Genomic DNA, 25,477 nt, shown 5'->3' on the forward strand with positions numbered 1-25,477 from the left:
CTTCAAACGGCTCCAGCTAACATCAGGTTAGCGCACGATTTTATGAAAGCATCTATATTTATAGGCTGGAGGTCAATTAAGGACAGAAAACCCACGTCTAAGGGGACCAGTTTGGCTTGGTTTCCCAGTTCGATAAAACCACACAAAACTGACTTGATCGTTTCGGTTGCCTGCAACAAATTTAAACCTAATTACCCAACAGTGAATAAACTTTTATTTGTCGCTTAGACAATTAGAAAAGCAAAATTGTTAGGGAATCTCACTATGTACACTATGCACTAGTACTATCTCAATTGTTAGGAGTTAGGAACATTATCAGACTCATTTGAATTTGACTCAATTGCACAATTTCCACCCGCCTAAAATTGGTGTCCCAGTGTGACGTTATTGTCACCAACCAATTGCGACTGACGTTACAACTGCATTGGTCGACACCACAGTGATTGGTAAACAGAAAAATTATTTTAGTATCACGAGTGCGTGGGTCCATTCCCACTCATGAAACAGCTCTCCAATCAGACCGCAATGGGAACCAAAAGGACCCGCTGCTGAAGGCTATAATTACCAGTGTACCTTGTACACACAAACGCCTGGGGGATGAGGCTCTTTTTCCTTCCCCCAGGATCAATTAACCGGTCGCTGTGCGACCATTAACAGTGGTACATGCACAACGTGCGTACACCACTATAATCCTACTAATCAATCAACCAGCTGGTTACCGAACTCACCACCCAGACAAAATACAAAAACAAGAACATAGATTTCTTGTTTATACAAGACGAACTACATCTGCGGATAGAGATATCCGCCGTTGCACCTGTCTTCAGATGCATGTATTATGCATGTATCGAGTCTCTCAACAACCAAATAAATAATTTGATCAATTAAAAACCAACAATAACTGATTGATATCATATAAGGGGAGGTCGCTTAATGACATCCTAAGGGACCCCAGTATGAATTTATCCGCTATCCTTTCAACTCTCATTACAATAATGACATGATTTCAAATCCAAATTATTCACCACAAATCTAAAATAACTTTTCGCTATATATCATGAGCTAAATGACCACTTGTTATGGTTAAAAAACTCTAGTGGCGGGATTACATGTATGGGGAGGTCACCTTGTGACATCCGAAGGGACCTCAGCATGAACCTCTCCACTAACTTTATCCAACCTATTATTAAATTTTACCTTGTCTATCAATCAAATAGTGGCGGAGCAGGAAAAGGCAAACTCATACACTGACACCTACAGAGGACCCAAACCCTGCCTCTCCATTATGTAATAAATCCCTCTCCATTATGTAATAAATCTTTCTTAATACACAGAATCAAACATATGTATGGATACTAAGGTATCATACAGGCCTGAAAGCTATACACCTACCCACAAAAATTAACTTTCAACTTTTATTACTACAATTTGATAAAAATTACACACGTGTACATGATATCAGACATCTTCATCTGTTACTCCCACCCTCTGGCGGACAGAAGATATAATCCTGGTGTGGAGCCACCGATTTTCCTCCATGGACATATGCACCCCGTCACCGCCCAAATAAAGTTGTCGGAAACCCCTACAACGGCTTCCGAACTTTGGAAAACCCTGGCGAGTTCTCGGTTTATCCAGCGTGCCAACCTTGAATACTGTCCGGTGCTCAAACCACGTGGCTGAGTGCGGGGCAACATAGCACCCTCACAGATGCAGCTAACTCCAGCTTGTATTAGAAGGTCACGAAGTCTGATCAGAGCAACAATCTGGTTAGGGGGAACTAACCCAATTTCATTCTCCCCAATTTTCATGAAAGCCACACCAGGCACTGGGTTTCAATTTGGCAAATTCATGAGAAAATTATTTATATCGGCTCCTGATCTACCCCTTAATTGAACTGTCATGTCCGCAGGGACATATTGATGAATCAACCACGGCATCCGACTTAAACGTGTAACCAAAGCTATGTCTCAAGATGAGGAGGTACATTCTTCAAGAAGGCTCTAAAGCAATGAATGTAGAAGAAGAGAAAAAACTATATTAGATACACTCACCTAATTAGGATGTTTTCACGTCCGCGTGATAGAAAATTTCAATCCCTCTAGGTAGCAGCATGATGCTACAAATAGGTAAACCACACAGGTTACAAAATCAAAGGATGTTTTCCATCATGTCCGCGTGATGGAAGATTTCAATCCGTTTATTATACTAATGTCAATCAACCACATATTGTAACAACCAAAACCATAAAGTGGCACGTGCACAACTCAACAACAACAACCAAAACCTACAACCAATAAAAAACTAAGCCCTAACACAAATACATAAAGTGCTAAGGCACAACACAAACACTACATAAACACTTGTAATAATAACTCCATTATTATGGATACTCGCAAATAACAAGATCTTGGCGCCAAGGCACCAACATTCTAACAAACAAAATATCAACATCAACAATAATTTGATAAAGCTACCGTGTGCTGAGGCACAATCCAATAAAACCAAAACATTTGGATGTTCTCCACCTTATCTATAATGATGGAGATCTCCAATACCATGATTGTGAATACAATATGTGCTTTGGCACAGTCAACTTAAAACTTAAAACAAATAGGATGTTTTCAATCCCTTTTCCACAACATGAGTATCCAAAGCCCCTTCCCATATGCTAAGGCATATAATATCTACAGACACACAACACACACGCATATACAAAACAAGCATTATTTTAATAAAGGTATTCTTTTGATGAGGATAAAAAAAGGACTAAAACTTTACAAATTTGACCTAAAAGGCTGTCCAAACATAAACATATACAACAACAACAAAAGCACCAAATATTTACACACATGGACATATGACTCTGGCAAAGTCACTAAATACAACAACTACTAGGGAAAGAGAAGGAAATTATTCCATAGCCTTACCTAGCTCATGGTGTATAGTACAACCCTAAACCTAAGCTACTATGATGGAAATCAGGCTCAATGTAAGTACTGACATAGGGAAGTTAGTACACCAGATAGCTACTTACACACAAACGGGAGGAGATAGAAACAACTTTTTGAAAAACAGGATGTCACTTCTAAGTTCTAACCAGCCATATATGATGGGATGGTGCTAAGAGGTGTCAACAAAACCATTGCAGAGCCAACCGCCACTAGCACAGATACACAGAGCCGCTGTTCCCCAGATTGAAGATTATGATGAGAAGTTGAAGAGACAGCGGCAAGATTGGGAAACACATCGTCCCCAACATCTACAGACACGAAGAAGACTAAGGAGGGAGAGTCTTTAGAATCTCTCAAAAAGAAGATTGGAAGTATGAAGGTACTCAAGCTCCCTCAGTTCTCTCAACTTTAAGAGTTGATTGAAATAATAATTGGAGTCGAAGATGTGTAAGGTGCTTGGCATGGGCGGGGTGGGCATTAACCAGGTGCACAGGAACAAAAACAATATTTTTTTCAGGGCTAACCATATCTCTAGAAAAGAGAGACTGATAAAAATGCCACAAGAAGCGTGTAAGGATGTGATTGTGTGTGTGTGTGTGTGTGTGTGTGTGTTTATATGGGTGTTTGTAAAAACTTGAAAAGAGAGGGTATTTTATGTCCATGCTACTATATTTTGTGGTTGCTTGGTATGTAATACGTATAGTAGATGTGAGGGTATGTTTTCCTTCATGACCGCGCTTCAGACATGAAGTGGTGCTTTTGTCAGTCTGGCTACCCATCGCTGACATGTCAGCCAGAAAGAAATGAGTTGCACAGATGATTGGAGAGATGCTTGGGATGGTATGGTGGAGTAGTAGAGAAGATAGAAATTGATTGTAGATCTATGTTGTGAGAAAGAAAATAAGATAAAATGATTATTTCCCTATGAACACTGCACTGTAGGTGCATTGAAAAAAGACTTGGACTTGGACTTGAATGTGACGACTAAGGATTTCTTCTAGAAAATGTAGAGACCTGTGTGAATTGGCCTTATCCACCATTGATAATAATAATAATAATAATAATAATAATAATAATAATAATAATGACTTTGCATAGCGCCTAATCTTTAGAAGCTTTAAGCGCTTAACAACATTAGACAAGACCTGTAACATAAAAAACATATAATGATATGATTACAAAAAACAAACACATGAAATTAGAAAACATAAAAACATGCTGAAAATATTTAAGGTAGGGAACATTATTAGGTCCTTAAGTTTGTTCTTGCAGTCGAAATAAGTGAGCTTTAAGAGCACCCTTGAATGGGATCACTGTGTATTTGTGTCTAATTTCAGTGGACAACTCATTCCACGTTGATGGGCCTTGGTATGCAAAAGAACGTTGTCCATATGACTTCGTTTTCATAGTAGGAATAATGAGTATACGATTTGCCAGAAGAAGAGCTTAAGTATCTTGCTTATGTGTACACTTGGGTGAGGTCGGATAGGTATGTTGGAGTCCGTCAGTGAAATGTAGCACAGAGAACAAATTTTGTGTTTGATTCTGGATCGAATGGATAGCCAGTTTAGGGTATAGAGCAGCGGGGAGGTGTGCTCTGATCGTTGTACTCCCAGTATGATCCCAGCACCTGTGTTTTGAACTTTTTGAAGTTTCTGGAGTAGATATTGAGATGAACCAGATATAACTGAGTTACAATAGTCCAGTCTTGAAAGTACTAATGAACGCACAAGTGTTTTAGTGACATCAACTGAAAGATATTTGCGAATGGAGCTGATGCGTCTAAGTTACGCAAAATAGGGATCCACTGCCTTAACATATTCTGAGAGCCTACTAAGAAGTATCATGATGAAACAAGCGGAAAAGATCAAGACCAGGAAAGAAATAAGAAAGGAAATAGAAAGAAAAGCAGACTTAAGCTAGATGAAAATTGGATAAAGGTGCAGAAACCCTACTGAAGACCGTACTAACCTCTCCCATCCAATTTCTCTCGCTGAGTTAGTTGCTAATGTAACAGATTAAACAAGCAATAAACATAGGGATAGGCTATGAATAAATGCCTACATGGTAAGTCTGTTTCTCTCTCTCTCTGGACCATCGTAAAAGAATACTAGCGAAAATCCGCGGAATCCGGAGAAAAAACGAGTGTGGCTGATTTTAGCCTGCGTCATGTGATGGTGATGGCAAAATAAAGTCACAAATCAACGGCGTATAGTCCTATTCAAAGAAAGATAGAAGCTGTGAAATTCTCATTATAGGGAAAGGATCTTCTTGAAATTTCCATGTTCTTCGAATGTGCCACAGATGCTATTCGTTACCAAAATACTCAAACCTCCAAATGTATACGTGGATAAATACAGTCATTTGCATAAGAACATAAATCTCTGTTAAAAGTTACTTATGCGATTGATATGCAAAACTCTTTAGATGGGCCAATTCTGGTCTCAAGAAGATAGTTTAATCATTTTGAAGAGTTAAGATGCATAGTGAAATAGACAATCACATACATAAAAACATACAGACGTTTACGACTGAGAGAGAGAGAGAGAGAGAGAGAGGTGGTCTGCTTAGAGGCTCATGATTCTTAAGGGATCAACATTTTAATAAAACGATCGTTTTATTTCTGTGTTTTTAGATAAGCAATGAGAAGTAAAATTCGACTAATTCATGATTCGTATTTCGGTTTAGAGCTTTAGGTGACTTATATGCGATAGCTTTCTTTATGGAATAACTCATTCCTCAAGGAAAGTGTTTATTCATTTGAAAATCAACGGTGCGCACAAATAAAAATATACATGAAGGCTACTATGCATCAAATGGAAAGTAGCAACTGAAAACAACATCGCGTGACAACTTCAATTTGCTGTCTGGCACATATTTTTCATACGCAATCAAGAAATACTGTTCGCTTTGCGTGCAAAGATATAAAGTCAATGATAATGAACTTTTCATGTAACATATTTGCTATCTTATCATGATTGTAATATAATTTTGTCAAACGGCTATGATGCCACATTTGTGTGCTATAATTTTAGTTAATTAGGAAGAGAAAGGAATGAAGTGATAATAAACACGAAACTCGCTTTCTTTGAATATTAGTTCAGTTTCCCGCAGTACAAGTGGAAAAACATGAAAAAGATTGTTAAATTAATGATTTCTACCATGATGTTCATAATGTCCTCAACTACCTCTCAATCACATTTCATAATAGCTAGTGTGTACTGTTTGTTTATACCACCTAAAATTTTAAAACCTACATGTCTTTGGAAATGATATTTTAAGTACTGTAGATTTCTGTTCACTTTTAGAAGGCTGTGAGAAGAGTTAACTTTAAACTAGATGAAGATGACTAATAAAGACTAAACCCAAACCATGACCATTATTAGACAGCTTCGTTTAGTTGAATACTGCAAGTCATTATCCGTCCACTGTTCATAAGATATAATTATACGGCAAATCGTGTATTTGTATATGATTTCAAACCAGCTATTCCATATCTATCTATATATATATATATATATATATATATATATATATATATATATATATATATATATATATATATATATATATATATATATATATATATATATATATATATATATATATATATATATATATATATATATATATATATATATATATATATATATATATATATATATATATATATATATATATATATATATATATATATATATATATATATATATATATATATATATATATATATATATATGTGTGTGTGTGTGTGTGTGTGTGTGTGTAATTAATCACATCTCAGATCAGATAACTAAATTTTATAATTTGTATGTAAAAACATGTGCAGCGATGGACAGCCAATATTAATTCCCATTTCAATGTACAATTTCAGAAGTTAATATTATCTTCACTTGATACAATTATCTCTCTTTTACAATGAAAATATAATATCTTTCAATTAAAATAAGTACCAACAAAGTCGGATCACAGCCTCCTTTAAAAAAAATATTTTATGTATTAAACTTATAGCATACTAAAATTGCTTTCATCACAAAAAACAATTTAAACTAATACGACCAGAGTATTCTTTATATAGCTTATAAATATTTAAACCAATTCTCTTTTAGGACTAAAATCCACTCACAACGTCTAGTCCAGATTTTTTAACTTCTAGTATACCGGGATAGTGTGAATTAAAAAATATTATCATATACACTTAGTGACGTGGACAAAGCCTCGTTTGTAAAAATGCAGAGATTTTAGTCTATTGTGTTTCATTTGATTGGGTTTAATATACTTGTTGAGATAGATGCTTATTTAGACCGGACAAAATTCATCTGGTAGTGACATCAAGACGAGAGCACGGAGTATAGACTTTACTTACCTAACCTTCAGTTAATTACAGATGGGCATATTCAACGCTAACCATTTCGCAGGTTTGATTATATATTGTGATATGGGTGCAAAATAGACCACGTACAACAACCCATCCACTGTTATCAAATGTCATCTCGACTGCATGACGAGATCCATATTCGAGCCTCCATATTCCACCTAAGGTTTGCAGTACACATAATTGCGTACGTTTCCAAATTATCGGAACACGATCTTTGCATTTCCTGCTGCAACTTCAGTTTGTCCTTAATGGGCATCGGTAACTAACACGATATGTGATCATTTTCATATGATATCTATAAAGGCAAGATAGCGAGTTGATTTAAGTCATCAGTGTATGATTGTCCAGCGGAAATTAAAGTGGTGGAGCATTTATTGAAGTCCCTTGATATTGCTGTACCTTTTACCAAGATTTTGATTTTGCATTGGGAGAGCATGTTTCACATTTGATGATGAAAGGATTCGGAATAACATATCAAGGACTTTCATTCATAATCGCTTCCTGACGCAAATGGTCTCCATTATGGAAAATTACACACAGCACGTGATTGTAAGGTACCTTACAGAGTACTGACAGGCGAGGAACAAGTGACGTGTTATAGAGCAGTATCTTGAATAAAGTGAGAATCACACTTGCAAGCGCTCAGAAAGGCTTAAGAATGCTGACTTATCGGCTCATACATTATTTGTGTAACACTCTCATTTCATTGGGGAGATGAAGTAGTTCATCGCAGAGGCAGATCTGGTAAAGCACCTAACTTGGAAGATGAAATAAATTATCACCGGATCTGCCCCAATGTAACAAAGGAATTAAATTTTTATTCACCAAAAAGGTAAGTAACTTTCATGCCATCCAAATTTTCTGGTTTGATCTATTTAGAATAGGAAGAATGTTAAAGTTTAAAATTATATAAGACACGATATTTGGTATCAGTTAGTATATTACATTAATTCAGTCCAATATGTATTTCATAACTGTGTTATTGATGAGTATGTTCAAAATCTGTTGTTCAATTTAAGTGTCTTCTCGAAAATGTGTTGTTTCGTTTTTTCTGTTGTTTGTTCATTTGTTTTATTTCAAAATAAGCACAAGTTGTATTGATTAATGTGCATCATTTATAACGATGCCGCAAAAGCAGATTAAAAAAAACATTATTTTCAAACACTTCAACATCAACCATGTTGCTAACTGAAGTAAGCGATTTTGGAAAAAAACAAAGCAATTGCTTACATGCTTCACCTAAATCCATCTTCTCTCGCAAACCATGTTACAATAATATAGGAGCACAACCGAAGGACAATGCTGGAAAACGATTGCAATAAGAGTAGATGAAACATATATGCGTTGAACTTGTATTAATGTCATACAGGCTAATATGTACAATTAATGTGTAAGAGAATATAGGTAATCAATAACACATTCTGCAAAATGTGTTGGAGAATTATATAAGTATGTTAGTTTCATAACAGTTACTGAAATACCGTAGGAATAAAATCACGAAGAAAGCTGATGAAATAGTATATGTTGAAGCTGCGTCAATAGACATATATTTAATCCCAAATTTACTGAATATTAAATTGTTTACATGCACTTTAAAAATGTCTTAATTTCACCCATTTGTAAGCTGTGGTTTCCTTATGTAAGATGTTCGCAAAGTCAGATCGTTAGAAATAAAAATTGTCTTTTCTTAGATTTCAGCATATGTTTGACAATCAAGTAAGAAATGTTCAGTGCTCTATAATATTCATCAGGTGCACAAAGGAGAGTCTATCATATGTATGGTGAAATGATGTCCAAGCTAAATACACTGTGGTCTTAATAGCGGAAATCATTTGATCATTTTCTTTTCAATCCAGGAAATTAATAGAAACGGATGGCATAATTCTATTTCGGCATCCTTTGAAATTTTAAATCTAGCGATCGTTCCTAATATATCTTTCCAGTCTGTTATTATTGCTTAAGACATGATAATCTATATAGTTTTGTTTTACGCATTAGATATGGTGTGTTTACATTGTTGTGGAGAACATATTTATTAAGTTACCTCAGAGAACTGTCCCATTCAACTTCTTGAAGAAATACTGTTCTATTTTCACGTCTATTTTCAAGTTTGTACCAATCTTATTCCGTACATAACTGTTAGCTAACCTAACTTTTAACTGTTACTGTCACACTTTCTGCGGTCTAAGTTAACGTTTTCAATTTCTTGTCTTTCGTAAAGTACGCATTTACCCCAAACAACCTCTGCATATTTAAGAATTGCAGTTGGTTTTATCAGTAAAGTGACACTTCGTTTCCAATAGTGATCGTTTTATTTATTGTACAGTCTAGAAGTGAAATACATTTGTTAATTATAATTATCAAGAATGAATTGCAAAAATTATTAAGTTCCTTTTCAATGGGAATTAAGTGCTTTTTTATACCGAGCATTACAACAAGTATCTTCTTAAATGGTGATTGTTCTTTACAGAGGTTTGTTGAAATCCTATGGATTAGGTGATTGGTTTGCCACATTGACTGAAAACGTTTAGGTTTCGCACCTGGTAGTCGATACTTTAATTACCATGGGTGTGCACACAAATTTACGTAAAAACATTTATTACCCTGACGTACGGCATATGTTGGTAACTTTTAGCCCATCGTGGCTCACTAATATTCGGAAAATGTCGCTCACTAATGGTACAATTGGCCCAGTAATGCCCCAAGGTTCTTTAAGAAATGTAAAGTAAGAACAATAAAGCTGTAATCACATCATCAACCATGTGATAACATAACTGTGTACCTATCGTTTGGGCATATTTAAATTTTAAAACATTTCTACTTTTTATTTATGATATGCCCTAAAACACTTGTCTGATAAATTTCATTGACATAGATCCCAATCCGAACAGTAAAATATGCGTATTAATACAGAATCCCTCAATGGAAAAATGAAAAACTAAAACAATATTTTCTAGGTTGAATCCTCTCATTTTCTTTAGCAAACATCAATCAATATAATTTTCCGCAAAGTACTGAAATGTGCAGATTGTAACATCGTACATTAAAGCAAATGCAGTGACATATTTAGTGTGCAGAACGGTATAAAAAGTGCAAATATATATTCATAACAGAAATTGCTTTTATTCTGCTAAAATATATTTGTAATAATAATCCAATGTTCAGTAGCTAGCATTATTTAAATCTTGGTATAATCTTTTAATGATAATATTTTAAAGGAAGCTTTTTTTATCATTAGAAAAATTATTTCCTGAAATTCGGATAAATACTAATGCTATTAGGTGTATTTGTTCTTAAATTAAACTGGAACATGACCTGTTGCATCAGATATTAGTTTCTCAGATATATTCAATACAATAGACAATATTCAATATTAGAATTTTGTTGGTCGTCGTTTTGCTTTCTTCTCTCCTTTTTTTCTATGTACATGATTCCGTTTTGAAATAAACATACACACTGATGTGTACCCATCTCTCTCTCTCTTTGTCTCTCTCTCTGCGTGCATCAACCCTACTTAGCTTTTAAATACTCATCCAAGATTTTAAACATCTTAATAGCTGACCAGTTATATTTTAATACATACATACATACATACATACATACATACATACATACATACATACATACATACATACATACATACATACATACATACATACATACATACATACATACATACATATTAAAAGGATGACAGTTACTGAGACACCTGTAGATAGATCGTTTTGCTACAGAAATGAGTTATTCAGTGGTGTCTTACATACCACCACATTAGAGACCAGTTAGTTTTGCAATCTTAACTCAAGTTTACACGATTCACAGTAATAAGCTCAACAAAACTGATAAATCGAATCATATGTAAATTAAACCTTCTGCATCTTCAGAATTTAACAAGAATCACATATGTGTACGTATTTGTTTTACAAAATCCTTAGCATAGTACATGCATATGCGAGTATGTTCAGACGACTGATCAATATTAATGTGTCTCTCGGCTTATGAGCGGCTGCTCTGAGAAGTTGATAGCGCTGTGCGGTTTAATATTAATAAAACACGTTTCGAAGTCATTAATCTTCATTTCATGACCTACTTAAAAATTGTCAAGAAAAAGAAGCAAAGGAAAATAAGCAAAGAAGACTGGGAATCATCAACTGAATAAAATATACAGCATACTCGGAAAACACAAGTACTGGTTCGAACTGCAAGTATCAAGCAATTAAATGTCATATATTTGTATTTCTCATGAATGTATTATATAGTATGCCTAAACGAGTTTTACCTTTAATTCGGTTTGCATTGGCGTTACCTTCAGGGATAAGTATGTCGAAGTGCTTTATCATGGAAATAAGCAGCTCCCTACTGGACATAGAACACAACTAATTTTACTATATGTACTCTACTTTTGTTTCTCAGTACTGACCTTCCCACTGTGTGACAATCAATACAAATCATATGTTATTCTAAGATACCTTCAAAGATGACTTCACGGTGAAGTTATTGTCAATGGTTGACCTGCTCTTTTTTGAGATGCTGGACTGTCAACAGGTTAAATATCTTCTGTCTCACTCCATATATTTCCATGCATGTTTTCCTTATAAAGGGAGATATAATATGCAGCATATTAAAAGGTGAATATGGATATTATTTCATAATTTGATTTATTATTGACGGTAATTCATCTTTTTAGAAGGACATTGTAGAATCAACTGTATACACTGAGAACTATAACTATTAGGTTGCATGTTTTAGTTGTGGCGACCATAGCGCTTTATTCTTAAAAGGTTTTGAATCGGCTTCGTGCGGTCAGCGAATATTTTCCTTAGCTGATCTACATTACCAAGAATTGTATTCGCCGAGACACACTTCTGAGGAGATTATTGTCTCGGAGGCCAGTAGGTAATTACTGTGCACATCGTGGACTTCCTCTGCATGCTCTGGGTTTACCTCGAATATGTCAAGTCAGTTCTAGGCTATGTTTGTTGTCGTGAACAACCCAATGAAACTTGCTGGCTGCCAGACTCTGTATCATGATCTAATCATGTGGTCTGTTTGTTTAAGGTTACATAATCCAGCTGTTTGCTGTGGTCGTGGCCTGCACATTACAGATTGTTCGCCTATCGATAAACAAGTGTTGATTTATGTATGTAAGCAGATCTAATTTGATACATGTTGCGTCTCGACTCATGCATAGCGATCTGTATTAATCGGACGGTGTCCAAGCCATAGTTTGCATTTGAGGTGTCGCGGAAGACTTCACGTGCTCCTCTTCGAAACGATTCCAGCTAGAAAAGTACTCATATGGGTATACACCCATTTAGGTTAGAAGGTCGATTTCATGCTCAGCGTAACATCTTGTCGTTTGGAGGTTGGCGGCCAGCTTATCCGTGCTGCTTGAAGGAACTGAAGGCTGTCAATAAACTGTCAATAAACTGCAGATGTCACAGGGAAACGCCATGATATCCTCCATAATAGGGTGGCCGTTGTAGCCGGACAAGTTGTGGGGCACGACCGGTACCTTGGTTTTCTACGAGATCACATGAAGCCAGAGGTTGTGTATATTATGATCTGCTCCACGGTGCTTTCCTGTGATGTGTAAGTGTGTCCGCTCCCAGTCTTTCTCCAGGTGTTTCTCTGGGTGTTTGCTGCAGATATGACGATTCCAGCTTGACCAGGTACGGAAACCCTGTGCGAATGTTCCACATTTGTCTCACACGGCTAAGGCTAAGGATTTAGGTAGAGACCACCTCTTTGCCTCGGCACATTAATTGCTCTTTTGGTGGCCCCGTCTTAAAGAGCAATTGTGTAGCAAAAGCCGTACAAGGCCGCCACGTCACTTTTTCTGTGGTACCTTTGTCGGTGTTTCTTTTGTTGGGGCCTTCCATCTGGAAGTTCTGTTAGCATTTTTCCCTCTTGTCTGGGCAATGTTGACAGCAATGTTTGTATTTCTTTGTTATGGATATATTATTATTTGTTCCTTTCATTATAACATAAATATGTTTTATTTCATATATGGACTTGTGTGCTCCCCAATTGCATATGTATATTCTAACTGTAGGTTTCATGAATGTTCGGGTGGTTTGTTTGTGTGTGTTGGATTTTAAACGTAGCATTAATAAATTTTCAGTCATATCGCTACCATGTCTGCACTGTGGCAGTTGATAGCGATGTCTATCACTGGGCCATCATTGCACAGTCATATGTCATTATTTCCCACCAAGTCACATTATCCTGACACCAGGCTGATCAGTCCTAACAATGACCTCTTAATGCTGAGCGCAAAGGAAGGCAGATACTAGTACCAAGTTTATAAGTCTTTGGTATGGCTTGGCCTAGGCTCAAACCCGTGACCTCCCGCTTCCGATGCGGACGCTCTAACCACTTAGGCCACCGGAGCTGTCCATGGTGCTTTTTGTAATATATAATTATAACTGCATCAATTAACAAATGTATAAAAGATTTCCATCGGTCAGAGCATAACCATGTTGCGTTTATTTCTGTATAAAATGTACTGAGAACTACTTTATACTCCTTCTTTAAATCGAATCAGATGCAAAGTAACTAATGTAAACACTAAATCGGAAGGCACACACAATGTATGACTATAAAATCGTAATAAAAACGGTGGATTTATATTGTATTTAAAACATTTAATACATTAATTAGACAGAATCAAACAACAAATCTTTGTAATCTTTCTGAAGATAAATCACTCATTCTTTGATTAGATTTGAAAAAGCTGGAAAACTTAAAATCTGAAAAGAAGTACACAGGGTCTATGTAGTACATAATTTTTACGGTGGCTGTTTACATCTGAATTTAAGACCATAAGTAAATAGATAAAGAGATGGGTTTTGGTTGGTTGGTTTCAAAGACTAAAATTATAACAATTGGATTAAAAGACCTCCAATGTAAAAAGCTGGCCTTGATAGTTACGATGTGGAAGTGGGTGGGTAAAAATCTCGCAAAAATATCGTAACTGTCTTGGTTGATGTCTTGTACAGTTTGACCTTTGGACAACCAACATTATATCAATTTATCGATAGTCTTTTGTAAGTAGTCCCTGACGGTAGCATAAACTGTTAATTAATACGAAAATAGATTTAAAGGATCGAAAATTGGTCACTCGCATGTCTGGACAATAACGATTCTGCCAGGTCATAATGAACTCATGATATCATCAAATTCAAGAGTCATTCGTATGTAAAACTAAACGACACATCCTTTGCTTTGAATATTGAACTTCTACTCAGAACACGTATGCCAATTTAGATAAAAGATCAAGACCCTGCTGTGTAACCTTCAAAACGCGGGAGATTGCGGGTTCGAACCAAGTCAGAGCCATAACAAAGACCTAAAGATGGTACTAAAAACTGCCTTTCTAGGTGCTCAGCTTTAAGAGGTTAGATCGGCCTGTTGTCAGGATAATGTGACTGGGTGGGACATCATCCCACATGTCTGCGGCATGATGCGGCTAGACATCGCTATAAACTGCCACACCGCAGATATCGTAGCGATATGACTGAAACATTGTTAAAGCTATGTCAAAAATCCAAATCTCTCTCTCTCTCTCTCTCTCTCTCTCTCTCTCTCACACACACACACACACACACACATTGCATACCATTGCAAGAATTATTTGTTTCATGTTGACGTAACTATTACGTTGCAAATGAAGTATCCTCTGTTCTATAAATAGTTACGTAGCAGATGCCCTCAGCAAGAATTCATAAGCTTAAATAAGGCCCAAAACCTTATAGGAAATATCTTTAAAAATAACAATATATAATAAATAAAGTTACAAAGGATTGCCATTATAAGAGTTTAATGTTGTTTTCTTCTGAGTTTATCGTGGTATAAACTGTCAGTGGACGACTCATAGCTTACTATTCATTGCTGTGTACTAGGCAACTGAAAGTTTATACCATGATAAACGCAGAATAAACAACAGCAAACTTTTATATACACCTTTCTAATCACAACAAGTATCGGATATCATCATTTATTCACACCTTTGCATATGTATATGCCTTATATTTAAATTGTCAAAATATTGTGTTTCGGATTTATATCAAAACAATATCATCATACAGAAAATCAATAAACTTGCATTTACTCATCATACAGAAAATCAATAAACTTGCATTTACTCATCATACAGAAAATCAATAAACTTGCAACTACTCAGTATAAGATTATGCAGCTGAACTTACAGAAGTACGCCAATATGAAATCAGGATAGAAGGATTTTCTTTTTCAGTTTTCTGATTTGTGTTCGTTTTATTGTTTTATTACGCTTGGAAGGAAAGTATGATATAACCTATGGATAGTTATGTCTCATTTGTTTTTCCTAGGAGATCTGGTTGCATCGGGGGTAGATGTGGTAGATCAAGCTAAATTGTGCTTAACCTCGGGGTAGTTGAATTAACTCAGTACAAATAAATCACATATGTTACGCTGTTTGCTACTTAAAATAAGAAAAGCGCTTAATTTCCGTTCTCAGCTGAGTCGAAACAATCTGATTGCTAAACATTGTATCAAATGAATGTGCTCGCTTTTCAGAAAAAACAAGCAACTGACAAAACCAATTTACATTCTCATAGAAACTGCACCAACTACTCACACTAGAAAAAGCACGTAAATTTCGAATTTTCTTTCAAAGCAGCTACAATACTGTATTGTAAAAAAAAGCGTTCGATTCATTATATTCCCTTAATATATCTGTTAATAAATAAAAGTACTAACACAACTTTAATATAAGGTCAAAAAGTGAGAGATGGTATGGAGGCTCAATATGTCTTTCTTGGTTCGCATCGTTAGTTAGGCATACTAAAATAATAGTGCTTCCCGCCACAATGTGTACATCGCTGTCAGAATAACTATTCAAAGTCCCGTGCAATTTTCAGGCAGCCGCTTCCTAGGTAGTTTCTTTTTTAACGTATTATACACAAATTCATTGATAGGAAAACTTCCATTATAATTAATTAAAATAAAGCGATTATAAATATGATGTACCTTGGTCTTTGTTTTGTTTCACTAAACAATCATGGTAAGCGTCCTAGACGTTTTACAGCACTACTTTCTATAGCAGGGGGACTTTTTACATTTCACCTAATATATGACTTGTTCTGAAACGAGACACACTCCATTGGTGGTCTATTAGCGTCATTAGTTTACTTACCCAAAGTCCGATGGATTGCTGGTAATTCAGACATGGATGAGCCTTTTCAAATTTCTTTGTTTTATCTTGTTTCCAATGCGGAACATTGCTTTCAAATTCATCCCGTTCTTCAGGATTACTACACATTGCATAGGGTTATCACACATCCCTTAGTAGTCTTTATTTAGACCTTAAGCAAAGATAGGAAATGCATGATAACATCGCACGAATTTAAATGTGTAGAAATGGAAACGAAATAGAAACTTTACAGAAAACATAAATATACATGATGTTTGAACCTCTCTGTATGGATTTCGTACGTACAATCCTGATGAAGAAGTGCACCAAAGTCACGTGAACTTGATCCAATTCCAACATCATTCCTGCTTGAGTGCTTAGATCCAGTATTGCCTTCACTAACTGATGTTATTAATACCTCTTTCTCATCCGGGGAATTCCCATCATTTTTCAAAACTGTCATCATAAAGCCTCTGCTGAAGAAACCAACACTAGACCATAACGATTTAAAGAACTACCGCCCAGTTTCTAATCTCCCATTCATATAAAAAATCTTAGAAAAGGTTGTTCTATCCCAGCTTGTATCTCATTAATTCAAACAGTCTTTTTAGCAATGTACAATCTGCATATCGCCCTTGCCACAGTACTGAAACTACTTTTCTAAAAGTAGTTAATGACATTCTCTCTGCGTTGGATAGCGGAAAGATTACAGTCCTCACCCTCCTTGATTTGTCTGCAGCATTTGACACAATAGACCATGATATATTACTTCACTGTCTCCAGCATGTATTTGGCATTCATGATACAGCCTTACTGTGGTTCAAGTCCTACTTGGTCAACAGGACACAAATTGTATCTGCAAATGGAATACACTCCAGCCCAGTTGATTTATGTTGTGGTGTTCCACAGGGTTCAGGTCTTGGACCTGTTCTCTTCATTCTATACACTCAGTCGCTCTCAAGTGTCATAGATCATCATCCAGTGTCTTACCAGTTGTACGCTGATGACACCCAAATATACAAATCTAGCCACCCAAATGAAGTTGATGCTACCATCCAAGGTGTAGAGAGGTGCATTTATGATGTGAAATCATGGATAACATGTAACAAGCTGCAGATGAACGATGATAAACGGAGGCCAATCTGATCACAACAAAAAGACTTTCTCATTCACATCCTTTACCTCAAACAATAAATATCAGCAACACCAACATTAAATTCACACAATCAGTACAAAACCTACGTGTTACTCTGGACAGTAATCTCACATTGCACCAACATGTCATGAACATATGCAAGGCTGCATATCTTGAGCTGTGACGCATCAGCTCAGTTCGCAAATATCTTTCAGTTGATGCCACTAAAAGACTTGTGTGTTCATTAGTACTTTCAAGACTGGGCTATTGTAACTCAATTCTGTCTGGTTCATCTTAATATCTGCTCCAGAAACTTCAAAAATTCAAAACACAGCTGCTCGGATCATACTTAGAGTACGACGATCAGAGCACCCCCCCCCCCCCCGTTGCTCTGTACCCTATACTGGCTATCCGTTCGATCCAGAATCAAACACAAAATTTGTTCTCTGTGCTACGTTTCACTGTCGGACTCTAGTCCAACATACCTATCCGATCTCACCCATGTGTATATACCAGCAAGATACTTATGCTCCTCTTCTGACAATCGTATACTCATTATTCCCACTATGAAAACAAAGTGATATGGACAGCATTCTTTTGCATACCAGGGCCCAGCAACGTGGAATGAATTAATCACTGAACTTAGACACAAAGACACAGTGATCACATTCAAGAGGGCTCTCAAAACTCACTTATTTCGGCTGCAAGAACAAACATAAAGACCTAATAATGTTTCCTACCTTAAATATTTCTAGCATGTTTTTTTAATGTTTTCTAATTTCATGGTGTTTGCTTTTGTAATCATATCATTATATGTTTTTTATCTTATAGGTGTTGTCTAATGTTGTAAAGCGCTTAGAGCTTCTAAAGATTAGGCGCTATAGAAAGTCCTCAGTATTATTATTATTATTATTATTATTATTATTATTATTTATTCCAAAAAAAAACGGATACCTATTAGGAATCATCACATTCACAGCACTGCGTGTTTTTTTCTCTTTTCAGTTTAAGCATCCTCAGAGAAAAATCGATTTATTGGCTGAAAGTTCGCTGTACAAGACTTAAGCACAAGGTATGTTGTGATACTCTTCTGAAATTATTCACAATTGATTATTCGCCATGAGAAAACCTGAACTAAGATTATTTTTCTTTAAATCTCATATCTTTCCGTACGAGTGACATAAATTTCTCAGTGTATCTATATATTATATCAGTTGTTCTTTACATAATAATTTTGACAATTTTTAAAAAATGCACAGATTATAATTTTCTCGACGTATGCCAGTCCAGGATTAAAGCATGTTTTATTATTTTGATACGGGAGGATAACTAGTGAATCGTGATTTATTTTGTGACATCTTTTCGAATGCAAGTATTTGGACATCCTAAAAAAGTATTTTACTGCAGGTTTCTCTCAATTTTTTCTCTTAAAGTGCTGAAATCGATTTGAGGTATTCATTAAGATAAGTTAATATCTTAACATCGTTAGCCTACGTGTTGAAACAAAGAAAGAAATTCCTAACAAGATTGTGAGAATAAAAGCATGGTTTTCGAGTTACCTAACTTTAATGACCAAAAGATGGTGCAATGATAGTTACTTCTGAGACGTTTGGAAACAGACTTATGAGTAAAATATAATGCAGTTTAATATTCAGGGAATAAAATGGAAAATCCAATGGAGTTCTCAGCATGAAGAATAACAATATTTATTCTATGACTTTATAGATCATTAATACCTTTAATCTGCCGAATTAATCAAAAGGTACTAGACATAAAGTCCTTACGTTGCTGACACCAATATTGATATTATAATATAATTCTTTTGTGAAATATAACAGCATTTAATTTCTAAGATAATCATATACTTCATGTACATATGATTCAATCTCATCAGTATTATACCTTATTCAAAGTATTATTAATTGCGATTGTTTGTTCGTGTTGATATTAAATGTCGCAGGAATCTATACAGCCAATTGATAACATATGAAAGTGAGTAAAACGTTAGTAGGTTATGTTTGTTTGAAGAATGCAAGTCACCTATTTTGTTTTCCTATTTATTAATGCAGCTGAAGGTAAAAGTATTTGTCTAAATGTGCTCACAGTGTACATGGGATGGGTCCATTAACTAACACAGCCAAATTTGAACCTCGAAGAGATCTATAAATCTTGCATAATTTAATGTTTTCACTGGGATGGGACTTTGGGTGGCCAGTTGGTTGTTAATTCATTACAGATCATTTACAAATGACCTCCCCTCCGAATGGGTTTGAGCTTCGGCTATACCAAAGTGAGTATGTGAGAAAGTTTGCCGGTAGCTTCCTGTTGATCGGTGGCTATCCCCAGGGTCTTCGACAGGGACTGGCCCGGGCGTGTTTCGAACCCGCAACCTTGGATTTCGAATCTACCAGATGAGCTACTGCAGTTTCCTCTCCTCCTCCCTACCTTTAGCTATATATGTAAACATATATGTAAATACATACGTCTGCAAGCTTTCATGCATGATAACTAACATGTATGCACACATACGTTGCCGGTCATTTTTCAATGTTTTACATATCATTTGCCGTATGTAACAGAGTCTTGGATCTTCAGGCATAATATACCCAAAAATTTCCTATAGCATCAACGTTGTTTGAATCGTATCACTTAAGGCAAACAAGAAATGACACCTTCGTGTAATAACACACGACAGGAAAGCAATATCTTTCATACCGTAACTTTCCCTTTTTCTTGCATGCGCATTTTCAGTTAACTGTATCTTCTTTGTGCGCTGATGGGACAATAAACTATTGCAACATAGTGAGAAAATGAGCATGATCACTGTTCCTCTAGCAATGTACTATAGCTAATTAGCCACAAAACCTGTTGGATGGTCGTGTAAACGTCACGAATGTGTGATATAATGGCATGGACAATAGTGCACATAAGGGATGAAATAAACTGTAGTACTTAATGCACTAGTAGTGCTTAAATGTAATAATCATATTTGTTTTGAGAGCAGTAGAAATATGAGCCACTTGAGTGGTTTACGGGAAATTCTGTGTTAAAATTTTAGTTTAACATGTGCGAGATACTTTTGGAGTCTACGGATATTTAGTATTGATGATAGATTGTAACTGTTTTTAGTCGTTAACCTCAAACGTGATTATATCGTTCCAATGTTAGAAGCCATTGACTTATATGCTTGAACAGTTTTTATAGTTAATGTGGAATTAACGTCCTAGATTTAACATGTGGAAAAAGTTTCCAACACCGACTTTCTGAGTACTATCCAACACCCATCTTTCGATTATTATCCAATACCCACTTTTTGATTATTACTGAGCACCTCATACTATCCAGAACTGAAAACCCCACATATACTATCCAATTAAAAGGGTATGATGTAAATGAAAGGGGATGAAATCACACAAATATCCATTCACAAAGCAAACCAATTTTTTAAAAAAGGAAAACATCCCCCTGTTCTATAAGCGGATTTGAAAGAAAATATGATGATAGAAAGATTGACAGAGAAAATATGAAGGAAAATGTTTAAAAATAAAATTGAATACTAAACACAACGCAAGAAGATTTTTTTCTGAATCAACATTTGTTTTTCTCACAAGTAACATCAGCCACGAAATGAAGGTTAGGGTATAAATTCCTCTTTATATACAAAACACCAACAAAATAAAACTTTAAAAATGAACGTACTTGCACACCGTTTATGAATACCAAAAAAGATTTTCAATGTTCTAATACACTATCAATCTGACACCACTCCAGTGGCCAAATGGTTCGAGCGTCCGCCTTGGAAGTCAAATGTTGTGGATTCAATCCCTGGGCCGAATCATAACAAAGACTTACAGGACACACGGTACAAATGGTATGGAAGAATGGGTACCAGTCTGGAAATGGGTGAACGTAAAATAGAGTATATATGGGTTTGGCTGACCAGGATTGGTTAATAATGTAAGTTATGTTGTAGGACAAATAATCTTTTTTGAGAGCTTATCCTAGTTGTAAGTGAAAAAAAAATAGATACATTGTTTTATTGATGGAATTTCATGCCTTTAACAGTCTTGAGTTTGGAACACTCATTACTAAAATTAGCACCTTAATCTTTGGTGCGGAATTGAAAGCACATGTTTCAGACACATGCAGATCCAGAAAATGCCGCGGTTCATATCCTTTCCTCAACACAGAAGCTGACATCCAGGTTTCATCTAGGTTACTGAACTTTTAATATCATGGTGTTTGCATAGGTTTACTATGGGAACTAAATTAGTACCGCGAGTCCTACAAAATGGTACTGACAGCTGTCTTGCTAGGCGCTCAGCATTAAGAGGTTAATGTTTGGACTGGTCAGCCTGGTGTTAGGATAATGTGACCAGGTGGGACAATTGCTACATGTCTGATCCATGATGCCCCAGTGCTAGACATCACTATAAACTAACACACTGCAGACATCGTAGCGATATGAATGAAATATTTTAAAGCTCCTCATCACACACACGGACACACACACGCTATCATTTTGACCTAGCTTTACATTACATTTCTGAGCTAAAGAAAACAGTCGTATGTTTTCATTTTTTTTTTCTTTCTAGTATTCACCTACAGAGCAAGTCACTCAATGTTCTATATTGTTCCCACATAATGGAATCTAATAACTGGAATCATTCATTATTTAATTTTTCTTAGAAAGTCAGTGAGGTCATCTTCCAGATAAAGTAATCCATTAGAATAAAATATATTTCACACTTCTGTCGCTGGGAAAGTGGACGGCTATTAAATGTATTCCTTGTGGATGATTGTTGCCTGCGATGATAAAATAGGCTTGAACATTTCAAGGTTTTCCACTTGAATGTTCATCATTAGGATACATCAGTATTTCTGAGTCAGAGGGTAAGGAAGTTCCCATTTATCCCTGGTCCTTCCTCCACCAAATATACTAAATATACTGGCAACCTGTCATGGTGTGAAGATGTCTTTAAAACACACACACAAAAAAAGAAAAGAAAATATTAAACGGCAACAAACTGTAAACAAGATGACCGGGTAGGATTTTGGATTTACAAAGAACACTTTTGACAAATACAATGTTTGATGATGAATGACTTGAATGGGAAATGAATTATGATTAATACGTACGTTATAAGATCCAAAGATTGGACAAATTAACATAATCCGCACGAACCTAATAATGCAACAAATGAAAATACAAATAAACGACCTTACACGGTACAAGGACAAAGGTGGTTGATTCACAATGATTTCACACGACGAAAAGAATGATGTGTTTTACTCAAATAGCAAAATTGTGGTATTGACATCAATAGTAAAAAATAGAAAAAATGTGGTAGTGAAATGTATTCACTCAAATAGTGAATAATGAGTATTTTACTCAAATAGCAAAGTGGCGTTAAACCCCAAACAAATAGCAAAAGCACTATTTCGTTATTATTCCCATAAGTCGATGGTTTCACAGGTAATGATAATTAGCAGTTCACATTCGAGTTTTTCTTTAAAAATATATGTAATGTAAGTCGATGAATGGGCAATGTTAGCGCTCTGTTTCGTGTACAGAGAAGTCAAGAGAGATAAAGGATCATGACGCAAACCTTTCTGCCACTTTTTCTGAATCTTCTCTTGAGACTAGGACCCCTGTATCTTCCACGTACATTGTCTCTAACTTTGATGATTGATCCCACAATCATGACAATGCTCTTTGGCTAGGCATGTAATATTTGTAGCCAATTTAGAAGCAGAACAGGAGACTACAATTTTTTTCGTTCTGTCCATCCGTGCATCATGGTTGTATGCTTGTCTTTTTCCACGTGTATTCTGTTGCTGCTGAAGATTTAAACACAAACTTCGTTGTTTCTATTATTTAGTGTTCAACCTTTTTTTTTTTCGACTTCAGGATCACGTTTCTCAGATGATTTCTAGAATATTGTCAAATCATGCATGCAAGTTGACGTTCACTGTTTACTAGAACTTGAGCAAACTGTAGTTCCACACGAAGTTGGCCGATTTTATAGGATGGACATGTCCCTCGTCAGTAGTTAATTGAGGCGAAATAAGGACATACTATTGAAAAAAGTGATATTGAAAAGAGCGACAAGGATATTTTATAGGGACACACATTTTATAGGGACAGTGGGAAATTAACATGGTGGGATAGTATAGTTACAAGAGAAAATGAACAGGGTGACATCGCGGTAATGGACTTACGGGAAAAAATGGCAACAGGGTTGCATGTGGCTAACCTCAGTCAGGTAGGTAATTGAAGTATTTTTATAGGGACAAGCATACACATACATACATACATACATACATACATACATACATACATACATACATACATACATACATACAAAGATAAATAATACTAAAAATACATATACGAACAACCCACACTTATACAACATAAGTACACAAATATTTCGGTAATGGACTAAATCTTTTAGAGGCAGTGGAGAGGCGCAGAAAAGTTTTCATGTTTTATTTTCTCCACTTCTTTCACCACGTTCTTACTTTTTGAAGGAAATTCATCTTCTTCTTTTCTTCATCTCCTTGTGCCAGGTGGCCTTGATCTTTTTTGACATTCCTCACCGGTCTGTCAGCACTAATTAAAGGATATAATCCCCATCTTAACATGTTTAGGGTTGTGTAATAGCATTCGACAGGGGTATTGTTTTTAAAGAAATGACTCGTCCCTTCTATTCAATGTAGTCTTCACCAATTTTCCCAATCTACAATGTAGAAAATGAAACACCTCTTTCATCTTCATTTCTTCATCCACCCATACTTGCAAAAGTTGATTTGCTCTCTTCAGTGCTATTTACTACGTTTATAACAACTTAGGCGGGTGATGACACTGCGGGTATATTGCCATATATAGAGGGTTAACATGTTGAGATGTTGCGGACTAGAGCCTCTTTAAAAGGCTCAAAGAATGAGACCGCAGAAATAATGAATACATTAATTTTATGACTGACTTGTTCTTGGGTCGCATCATAATCAATTAGCGGGTGATAATATTCAATTACTTAATCCTCCAAGGAAAACTAGAAGGACACAGTGGCCGAGTGGTCTCAAGCACTCTCCGTTTTGGATCACTGCCATCTCATCTCTGTCTGCGTGGGTTCGAGTCCAGGATTCGGCCAATGTGGTTATGTGAGAAAGCTTGTCAGTAGTTTATCGTGGGTCGGTGGTTCTTCCCGGGGTTTTCCCGGGTTCTTCATCCACCATTAATACTGGCCGCCATGCATAGCCTATCGTGTGCTGACAAATGGTGTTACACCCAACAACAACAACGCCAGAATGACACATATGGAGAAGTGACGAATCATTGGTAATAGCTATAGAACTCGAGGCTTTGACAATGACTGCATTTGTCACAATGCCATTTGAGGCAATGTTTAATGTGTCAAAATTTGATTATGAATCTCTTATCCTATATAAGCCTCAAAACATTCTAAATTTTGTAAAACGTTTTAAAATAAGTTATATGGCAATACCATAGACTTCGGAATCAATAATCTATGGCTATTAAAGTCTGATTTATTATTTGCCGTTATAAGAATCACGAATACATATTATAATGATTTTATTTCAAAAACGGTAGGTTATTTATTTGCTAATCAAAAAATCTCTTTGAAAGATAATGCGACTTGACAGTCTAGTCTGTTTTATAGGCTTTAAGCTTCTCATCACTTGTAGCTTGCCGGAGGAAAATCTACATGATATGTAACGGTAAACTGGGAGTAAAACAGCATGAGAGAGTACCAGTACCATCTAACATTTGAAATCTAATTAATCTTCAGTATACTAAATTTTGAATT

At 35.8% G+C, this 25,477-nt stretch overlaps 1 protein-coding gene across 1 annotated transcript in view; it reads left to right on the forward strand.

Moving 5' to 3' along the window:
* The first annotated feature begins 18,651 nt into the window (after positions 1-18,651).
* Positions 18,652-25,477, forward strand: part of LOC149781407 (cholecystokinin receptor type A-like) — a 93,775-nt gene continuing 86,949 nt past the window's right edge. The window contains exon 1 of the mRNA XM_089934706.1: positions 18,652-18,714. The gene's annotated coding sequence lies outside the window, so the exon portion shown is untranslated. The remainder of the gene's footprint in view (positions 18,715-25,477) is intronic.

This window comes from Sinohyriopsis cumingii, chromosome 15 (assembly GCF_028554795.1).
Source record: "Sinohyriopsis cumingii isolate HCF-2022 chromosome 15, ASM2855479v2, whole genome shotgun sequence".
NCBI lineage: Eukaryota > Metazoa > Mollusca > Bivalvia > Unionida > Unionidae > Sinohyriopsis > Sinohyriopsis cumingii.